The following is a 9,736-nucleotide window of genomic DNA, read 5'->3' on the forward strand; positions in this document are numbered from 1 at the left end:
CTGGGAGGACGGCACTAAGAGAAGAAAAAGGCCAGCTGACAGCTGAGACCCTGGCCCCCGATACAACACCTGTCTTGTGTATTGTTTCCACGTATGATTGGGTCTATTTCTGTACTGCTCATCTTTCCGCTCCCTCGTATGACAACACCACATTGAATTATAGCAGCGCTAAAAGATGCCCTTTTATTTCAGAACTGTCCTGGCCATTGGGGCCAATCAGAACTTTTAAGTGAGGACTTAGCTTTTATCTGCTCCTATCAGAGTCTTACACTTACCTCCTAGGGTGGCTCTTGGTTGATTTGATCAGTGGGGTTGAAAGCAGCCATGAATGGGTCTTAAGACAGGACTTAGCAAACCGTGGCCGAGGGCCCATTCCTTTGCAAATAGCATTTTGTTAGCACCCAGCTATTGCGCAGGCCTCTGTGTGCTACCTGTGGCTGCTTTCACACTACCATGGAGAGGTGAGTAGCTCTGTTAAAGATCACCATGACCACACAGAACCTAAAATATTAAAGTACCATTCCTGGCCCTTTACAGAAAAAGCTTGCTGATCCCTGCCTGGAATCTTATTTATTCATTTTTAAAAGTCAGAGTTACAGAGAGAGAGGGAGAGACAGACAGACAGAAGACAGACAGACAGACAGACACACACACACACACACACAGATATCTTCCATCTGCCGGCTCATGCCACAAATGGCCGCAATGTCCAGGAATGAACCAGGCTGAAGCCAGGAGCCAGCAGCTTCATCCAGGTCCCCCATGTGGGTGCAGGGGCCCAAGCAGTTGGGTCATCTTCTGCTGCCTTTCCAGGCACATTAGCAGGGAGCTGGATAGGAAGTGGAGCAGCCGGGAATCGAACTGGTGTCCATACAAGATACTGGTGGTGCAGGTGTCACTTTAACCCTCTGTGCCACAACGCTGGCCTGCACATTGGCATCTTAACAGACCTTCCAGAAATAATGCTAAGCCCCATACAAGCCCAGTCCCATCATTTGTGGAGCCTGGTACAAAATGAAAATATGGACTCCCTGTTCAAAAGCAGGAACAATGTGCTGGTGAAGGTACTGAAAGGCGAAGCTCTTTGCTTTCTCCTGCATTTCTTCCTTGATTTGTCATGTTGGTTTTTTGTTTGCTATTTAAGGTCATTCAAATAAAGAAAAATCAAACATTCAAATTATTAGCAAGAATTTTACCTTTCCTCATCTCATCATGCAATACCTCTTTTAAATGCAAATATGAGCATCTAACTTGTATCACAGTCCCTGGGACTTCACAATTCATATTTTGTGACTTGTGCCCAGAGGTGTCACCAGCTAGTCATAGCACACAGAAGCAGCCAGACTCAGCACGGCTGGAGGGAGGTGGGGAGGGGGTCCCAGGCATGGGGTGGGGTGGGGGTGGGGGAGGACTCCCTCAGGAGCAGGGATCCCTGGGGGGGGCACACGCACCCCTTATGGAAGTCTAGACTCCTTCCGCACAGCTCAGTGTGCAGTGGACCAAAGCACCATTTCCAGGGACCCAGCCCCAGAAGGAAGAACCCTGCAGCTTCTGGGCCAGGACGTCTGTGTGCCTGGAGCAGGGGTGGCCAAGAAGGTCGCTCCTGAGGAGCACAGTGTTGCCAGGCTGCTGGGGCTGGTGATGGCAATGGTCACCGGGCAGGAGCTGGGGCGCTGAGAGCCTGTCCTGGGGAGGGGGGAGGTGGGGGGGGGTAGCAGGAGGCCAGACTGTGAGTCAGGAAGACCGCAGGACCCTGGCATATACTGTAACTGCTCACTGGTTTTCACCTTGAAAATGGGAATTTAAAAGGAAAATGATTCAGAATTTCAAGGTGGCCGTGGGGGCTGGGCACCTTCACTGCTTGTCCCCCCTGAAGGCAGCTCTACCTTGGGCTGTGCTGGTGACCCTGGGATGTCAGGCAGTGCCATGAGCTGAAGTGAAAGAAGGGGACAATAGAGTTATTTTGGGGTACACTGTGTATGTGTGGTGCCTTCTAGTGACATCAACAGGAGTTGTCTATTTCAGTGCTAGAATTTGCATTATCATTCTTACACACTTTTAAAAAAATATTTATTTATTTATTTGAAAATCAGAGTCACACACAAAGAGGAGAGGGAGAGAGAAAGAGAGAGGTCTTCCATCCGCTGGTTCACTCCCTAATTGGCCACAGTGGCTGGAGCTGTGCCAATCCGAAGCCAGGAGCCAGGAGCTTCCTCTGGGTCTCCCACATCAGTGCAAGGGCCCAAAGACTTGGACCATCTTCCACTGCCTTCTCAGGCCATAGCAGAGAGCTGGATCGAAAGTAGAGCAGCCTGGACTTGAACCGGCACCCAAATGGGATGCAGGCACTGTAGGCTGTGGCTTCACCCACTACACCACAGCACTGGCTCCTCTTACACACATTTAAAATTATTTGCTCATTTATATTTATTTGAACTGCAAGGAGAGAGAGAGAGAGAGAGAGAGAGAGAAAGAGAGAGAGAGAGAGAGAGTCAGATACAGAGAGAGATCCAGCTCCCAGCTGCTGGTTCACTCTCCAGATGTCTGCAACAGCTGCGGCTGTGCCAGGCCAAAACCTAGAGCCCAAAAATCAATCTGGGCCTCCCACAAGGGTGGCAGGGACCCAAGGACTTGAGCCACCATCTGCAGCCTCACACGGTGTGCTGGAATTGGAAGTGGAACCAGGACTTGAACCCAGGCGCTCTGATGGGAAATGCAGGCATCTCCAGGGGCATCCTAACCACTGAGCCAAGCACTGACCTCCATGCATTTTTTTTATATGGTGGTAAAACACACATAACACAGACTTTACCACCTTCATAATGTTGGGGTATAGAGTTCTGTAGCCTTAGGTGCATGCATATGGTTGTGAAACGGTCATCACCACCCACTGCCTGAACTCTTTACATCAAGTAAAACTGCAGCTCTGCTCCCAGGAACAGTAACTTCCCACCCCCTTCGCCCCCAGCCCCGAGCAACCACCCTGCTACTTTAAGTGGGATCCGCTTGCACTGTTGTTATGGGTTTATTTCACTTACCCCCACATACCAAAGGTTCACCCATGCTGTGGCATGTGTCAGAATTTCTTTTTAAGGCTAAATGATGGTCTGTTGTATGCAGGGGCCACATTTGTCTTACCCTTTCACCCGTCCATGGACACTTGGCTTGCTTCCACGGGTTAGTTACCATGAGTGGCTCTGATCACAGGTGTACAATTCCTTGTCTTTCTACGCTTGGTTCCCGTATCACTGAATGTGCCTATACAGAGAGAAGAGATGGAGCGTCAGCCACTCCGAGGGGACCTGGAATCCCAGGGACCCGCCTCACACTCCATGCCCCAGTGGGAATTTGGTTTCCAGCCTGCATAGGTTGGCAGCAGCAGAAAAATGTTTCAGGGAGAGAAGCCACTGAAGCATTATTTTCCTTTGTTTCTGCAAAACAACTTTGCTTTATTTTCTCTCATTTGAAGCTTTGTTTTCACCTATGCAAATGTGATTCCTCTTTCAGTGCTGGAGAAGGGCCCTGAATCACATAATTACTCCACCAATCATCTACTTGGCTCCTGAAAGTCATCTTTTGAGTGAGGGCGACCGCTGTTGCCTGAGCTCTTTGCAAACCCCAGGTAGTGAGCAAACTTTCCTTAACGTACTAATTATTCTCTGAAGCCTGCGCTGGTTTAAAAGGGTGATTTAATTGGATGTTAAATCTGCAATTGAAAGATTGAATTATGAAATAAACAAACATATCCATCTAATAGGTCTTTGGGAAAAAAAAAAAGGAAGGCATTTCACTCGGTATTTGTTCAGCGCAAATGCATTCAGATATATATTTAATTCCCTGCCCATTTTGCTGTGCTTTGCAGCTCTCAGACTGAATTCTTTCCTGGGCTGATTCCAGAAGAAATCATCTCCAGAGGCTGAGTAAGCTCAGGATTCTGTGAGCACTGGCCCCAAAATAACCTTTTGCTTAAAGACTTTACCTGTATAAACGAAATTCAAGCAATGTTGAGAAACCATTTTGAAATGAATAATACTGAAGCAATTCCAAGGGGTATAATTTGGGATGCATCAAAGGTGGTGGTGAGAGAATACATTTGCCTCACTGTAAGTTTAAAGGAAATCGGAGATCAAAACAGGTACATGTTCGAGAAGGAAATTAAGAAATGAGAAGTACATCATAGCTATATAAAAATCCCAAATGATTTTTTCAGAAAATTATTTCAAAGCAAAGTGATACCATTTTTAATAGAAAAGAATATGCACACTTCTCCCCCACCCCCAAAGTTTATAAAGCAAGATTCCTGGGAATAGGCAATAAAGATGAGTACCTCTTTAACTTTACATTTTAAAAAAAGGCTCGAGAAAGCTAAGATCTTTTTTTCCCTGTAAAATAAGCAGCTGTCTGGGAGAACGGTAATGCACCCATATTGGAGGGTTTCTTTAAGCCCAGTTGCCCAGGGGCTAGGAGAAGGGAGAGGAGTCTCACTAGCCCCATACGCCAGCCCCAGCTTTGCAATCAGCTGAGCCAGACACAACCCCAGTGCAGGAGGTTCCAAAAGGCAAGGGGCAAAGCAAGCAAGGACATGCTCTGGCCCACAAAATCCTTGAAAATAAAAGAGCAGAGTGGCTCCCTCCTGGGGAAACTTGGGATAGGTTGTTTTTGGAAAGAAATATTTCCTTTACTTCACCATTGACCAAAAAACCATTGTTGCACCCAAATCAGCTACATTTTCCACACTTCACTTTGCAGTTTTCAAAACTTGGTAGATTTTCTTAAAAGCTTGATTCCAGGTGTAGTAAATTCATTGAAATAATTTTTGTTGTTGTTAAGGAATCCTTTATCTCATCTAATGAAATTCTATGCCAGTTCTTATTTATTGTCTTCTTATTAGGTGACAATAAATTATTAAAAACAGCTTTGAATTTCATTCGAGAGGCAGAGAGCCAGGCAGAGCCAGCTTTCATCTGCTGGTTCACTCCCCAGATGCTCACACGGCAGGAGCTGGGCCAGATGGAAGCTGGGAGCCAGGCGTCCAATCTGGGTCTCCCCCGGGGGTGGCAGCAACTCACTTGCTGGAGCGTCTGTTACCACCTCCTGGGCTCTGCCTGGGAAGGAAGCCAGAGCCAGGAGCCAGAACTGGACCTGGAGCCGGGAATCGAACCCAGGCACTCTGATGAGGGACACGGAGGTCTTAACTGGTGTCTTAACAGCTGGGCTAATGGCTCATTCCTAGGGAAAACACTTTCTGATAGAATGGAGCAACCAAGTTTGGACACCATAACACTCACTGTTGTAAGAAGAGATGTTAGTTCTTATATTGTTAATTCTGAGGTACAATAATGACAGTACCTTTCTTACTTAAAAAAAAGTCAATTATTATTTATTTTACATAGGTTTGAAAATTCCCATAACAAAGATATTTTCTTAAAAAATAAGAAAAAGGGCTGGTGCTGTGGTGTAGTGTACTAACTCTCCTCCTGCAGCGCCGGCATCCTATCTGGGCACCGGTTCATGTCCCAGCTGCTCCTGTTCTGACCCAGCTCTCTGCTATGGCCTGGGAATGCAGTAGAAGATGGCCCAAGTCCTTGGGCCCCTGCACCTGCTTTGGGGACCTGGAGGAGGCTCCTGGCTTCGGATCAGCCCAAGTCCAGCTGTTACAGTCATCTGGGGAGTGAGCCAGCGGATGGAAGACCTTTCTCTCCATTTCTCCCTCTCTCTGCCTGCAACTCTCAACTAAATAAATATTTTTTAAAAGTAATAAAGGCTGGTGCCGCAGCTCACTTGGCTAATCCTCCACCTGAGGCACCGGCGCCCCGGGTTCTAGTCCTGGTTGGGGCACTGGATTCTGTCCCAGTTGCCCCTCTTCCAGGCCAGCTCTCTGCTGTGGCCCAGGAGTGCAGTGGAGGATGGCCCAAGTGCTTGGGCCCTGCACCCCTTGGGAGACCAGGAGGAAGCACCTGGCTCCCGGCTTCAGATCAGCGCAGCGCCGGCTGTAGCGGCATTTGGGGGGTGAACCAACGGAAGGAAGACTTTTCTTTCTGTCTCTCCCTCTCACTGTCTAACTCTGCCTGTCAAAAAAAGTAAATAAAAATTTAAAAAATAAAATAAAAGCTATCTTGGGACTGACATTGTGATGCAGTAAGTCACTCCTTGCAATGCCAGCATCACATATGTTCCAATTCCAGCTGCTCCATTTCCAAACCAGCTTCCTGCTAATGCACCTGGGGAAACAGAGGAAAATGGCCCAAGAGCTGGGCCCCTGCATCCATGTGGGAGACCTGGATGGGAATTCTAGGTTCCTGACTTTGGCCATGTCCAACCTCAGTCATTGCAGCCATTTGGGAAATGAACCAGCAGATGGAAAATCTCTCTTTGTCTCTCCCTCTCTGTCACTTTGCCTTTCAAATAAATAAATAAATAAATAAATCTTTTTATTTCTTTTTTCTTTTTTTAAGAAAAAAGCTATTTTTACATTCTTTGCTTAAGAGTCATCTACCCCTTTGCTGACGTAAGCAAGTGAGTGTGAATGAGTCTCTCCCATTGCCATAGCAGATCCCATAGCTGGTGTGGCAGCCACGCCCCTTCTGTGTTCTCAGTTCTGGTCACACCAACACTGACTGGGGCCCATCACACATTGACTCGACAGCCAGCCCCAGGGGCTCAGAGGCCGACACAGGAGGCAGAGCGAGCCGCAGGGCAGGTGGAGAGGGAGGGCCCTTGCCGTGTGATTTGAAGGTCACAGAGCCCATGCCACATCCCATTCCCTGCTGGCCTGGTCTGGAGGTCAAAGCCGGACCCTTCAGTGCGGCTAGCAGTGCACTCGTTCCCAGGTCTTTTCTCCTTTCTTCTCTCTGCGGTTGAGTGCATGTGCAGCTCTCTTATCTCCCTACAAATAGCCAGCTCTTTAAGAGAGAGGAAGAGAGGAAACCATTTACCAAGTCCATATTTACTAAGTGTTAGGTGTGGAGAGGATATTCCACATAGGCTCACCAGGTGAGGCGGTCTTTAAGAATCCCATTTTACAAAAGACGAGATTGAGGTTGGGGAAAGTAATTCTCTTGCAGGTCTGTCTGGCTTAAAGGACTTTTGGCTGCAAATTAATAGCAAACCAATCTCCCACTATTCCACACAACGAAGGGAATGTATTGGCCAAGGTATCTGAGTGAGCTCCAAGATGCAGCAGGTTCTAGGGAAGGTTTTCTCAAGGTTCTGGTCCTTGTGTGTATGATTCTTCGGGGTCCATTTTGCTCCCATGCCCTGGCATCACCTACAGACTGACTTTGCTCGTGACATCAAAAAGGCCAAGGCTATCTCGGGCTTTGAATCCACCTTACACACCAGTCAGGGGCAGAAGGAGCACCTCCCCCCAGCCATGCAGGGAATGCTGGAGTCTGCCTGCGTTGAGCTAAGTCATGGTTACAGACCATGTGATGAGTGGCATAGGCCAGGCCCATCGCTGACGGCAGCAAAGAGGGTGCCATCACTCTATGGTTTTGCCAATTAAGGCCCGCCCCCCCGGGGGAGGGGCTGAGGCTGTGGTTGATCCCACCCAAACCACTGCAAAGTCACCTAGCTGTGAGGAGCAGAGTTTGACACTCATCAGATGGCCAAAGAACAATTGTCTGACAGAAGTAGACTTCCCAGGAGTCTTTGGCCTTGTCCACTCACAAAGGGGAAGAGGCTGGGGAGAGACTGGGGCTGGCTTTGGTCCACCTATCCTGGTGTTTCTCTGCTCAAGTGTTTCTCCAATGTTCTACAGGACAATGGGATAATCATGGTTGAAAACAATCAATTGTATATTTCAAAATAGCTAGGAGAGAGGATTTTGAATGTTCCTGACTCAAAGAAATGATAAATACTTAATACAATAGATATGCCAATTCCCTGATTTGATCGTTACACTTTGTATATGTGTATTGAACTGTCATACTATACCCCCTAAATAGGTACAATTTGGGGGGATTAATAAAATTTTAAAAGCTTTTATTTATTTATTTATTTGAGAGGTAGAGTTACAGAGAGAGGGAGAGACAGAGAGAAAGGTCTTCTGTCTGCTGATTCATTCCCCAAATGGCTGCGATGGCCAGATCTGAGCCGGTCAGAAGCCAGAATCTTTTTCTGAGTCTCCCACATGGGTGCAGGGGCCCAAGGACTTGGGCCATCTTCTACTGCTTTCCAGGGAGCTGGATCAGAGAGGAGCAGCCAGGACACGAACTGGCGCCTATATTAGGAGCTGGCACTGCAGGTGGAGGCTTAGCCTACTATGCTGCAGTGCTGGTCCCCAGACGAATCCTTTGAGCAGTCCTGTTGCACTGGCAAGGCTGTTTGTGTGAGTTTGTGGGACTCGTGAAACCCTCAACATCTGTTTGCGTCTAGCAGCAGGAGTTTCCTTCCAGTGAGTGCACCGAGCTGCGAGCGGGGTGTGTGGGATGTGTGACTGATGGCTGGTATTTTCCCTTGGGGAACAGGCTGATTTCCACGTGAGGGAGCGGCCCTCAGGGGCCGGCTGCCGCTGACCACTGCCACAATTGCTATGTTTGAAGCCATTTTCCCTCTCACTCCTGTGCTTTTGTGTGTCCTCTGTGTTTGACAACTTCTTTCTCTGGGTAATAAAGGACCACTTCCAGTTCCCTGAAATCACTTATTGTGCTTGCAGGGTTCATGGCGATGCAGCTGGAACTATTTGTGACTCTGCCTAAGTAACAGAATTGGAGACAGACAGGTGGAAGCATCGAGATGCGTTGTGAGGCATTCATGGAGAACCTGGGGTGGGAGGGGGACAAGACGTGAGTTTATGGAGCTTTCTCTTTTTAAAAAGATTTATTTATTTTATCTGAAAGGCAGAGATAGAGAGAGGTCTTCCATCCACTGGTTCTGAGCCAATCCGAAGCCAGGAGCCAGGTGCTCCTTCTGGGTCTCCCATGCAGGTGCAGGGGCCCAAGGACTTGGACCATCTTCTACTGCCTTCCCAGGCCATAGCAGAGAGCTGGATGGGAAGTGGAGCAGCCAGGACTAGAACTGGTGCCCATATGGGATGCTGACACTGCAGGCTACGGCTTTACCCACTATGCCACAGCAGCTGACCCCACTTTCTATCTCTTGATCAGGGTGACCTGGGGATGTGCAGTTTGGGAAAATTTACTATGCTACTCATGACCATGTTTTTTTTTTTTTTGGCAAAAATACTCAAACTCACCAATTATTCATATTTTTGTGGGGATATCTAGGGTTCCATAATTATCAATGGGCTTGGATTTAATATTAGCAGTCAAATTGCAAAGGGCCGGATCAGGGGAGGGTGTTGTGGTACAGTGAGTTAAGCTGCCCCTGCAATGCCAGCATGCCACGTGAGCACTGGTTCAAGTCTTGCTCCACTTTCAGTCCGGCTTCCTGCTCACACGCCTGGGAAAGCAGCACAATATGGCCCAAGTATTTGGGTCTCTGCCTCCCAGGTGGGAGACCCAGATGGAGTTCCAGGCTCCTGGCTTTGGCCTGGTCCAGCCTCAACAGGTGTGGCCATTTGAGATGTGAACCAGCAGATGGAAGACCTCTCTCTCTGTCTTTGCCTCTGCCTCTTTGCAAGTCTGCCTTCTAAATAAATAAATAAATCTTTTAAAAAAATAAAAATTGCAGAACAGAGTCATAGGATTTGCAACTTGGAGAAGATCTTAGAGATAATTCAAACATTCAATTCCTATCTTATAGCCGAGGAAACTCGGGCCTGGGGAGGAAGTGG

The sequence above is a fragment of the Oryctolagus cuniculus genome, chromosome 8, assembly GCF_051225735.1.
Source record: "Oryctolagus cuniculus isolate XC-2025 breed Fujian yellow rabbit chromosome 8, ASM5122573v1, whole genome shotgun sequence".
In the NCBI taxonomy this organism is placed as follows: Eukaryota; Metazoa; Chordata; class Mammalia; order Lagomorpha; family Leporidae; genus Oryctolagus; species Oryctolagus cuniculus.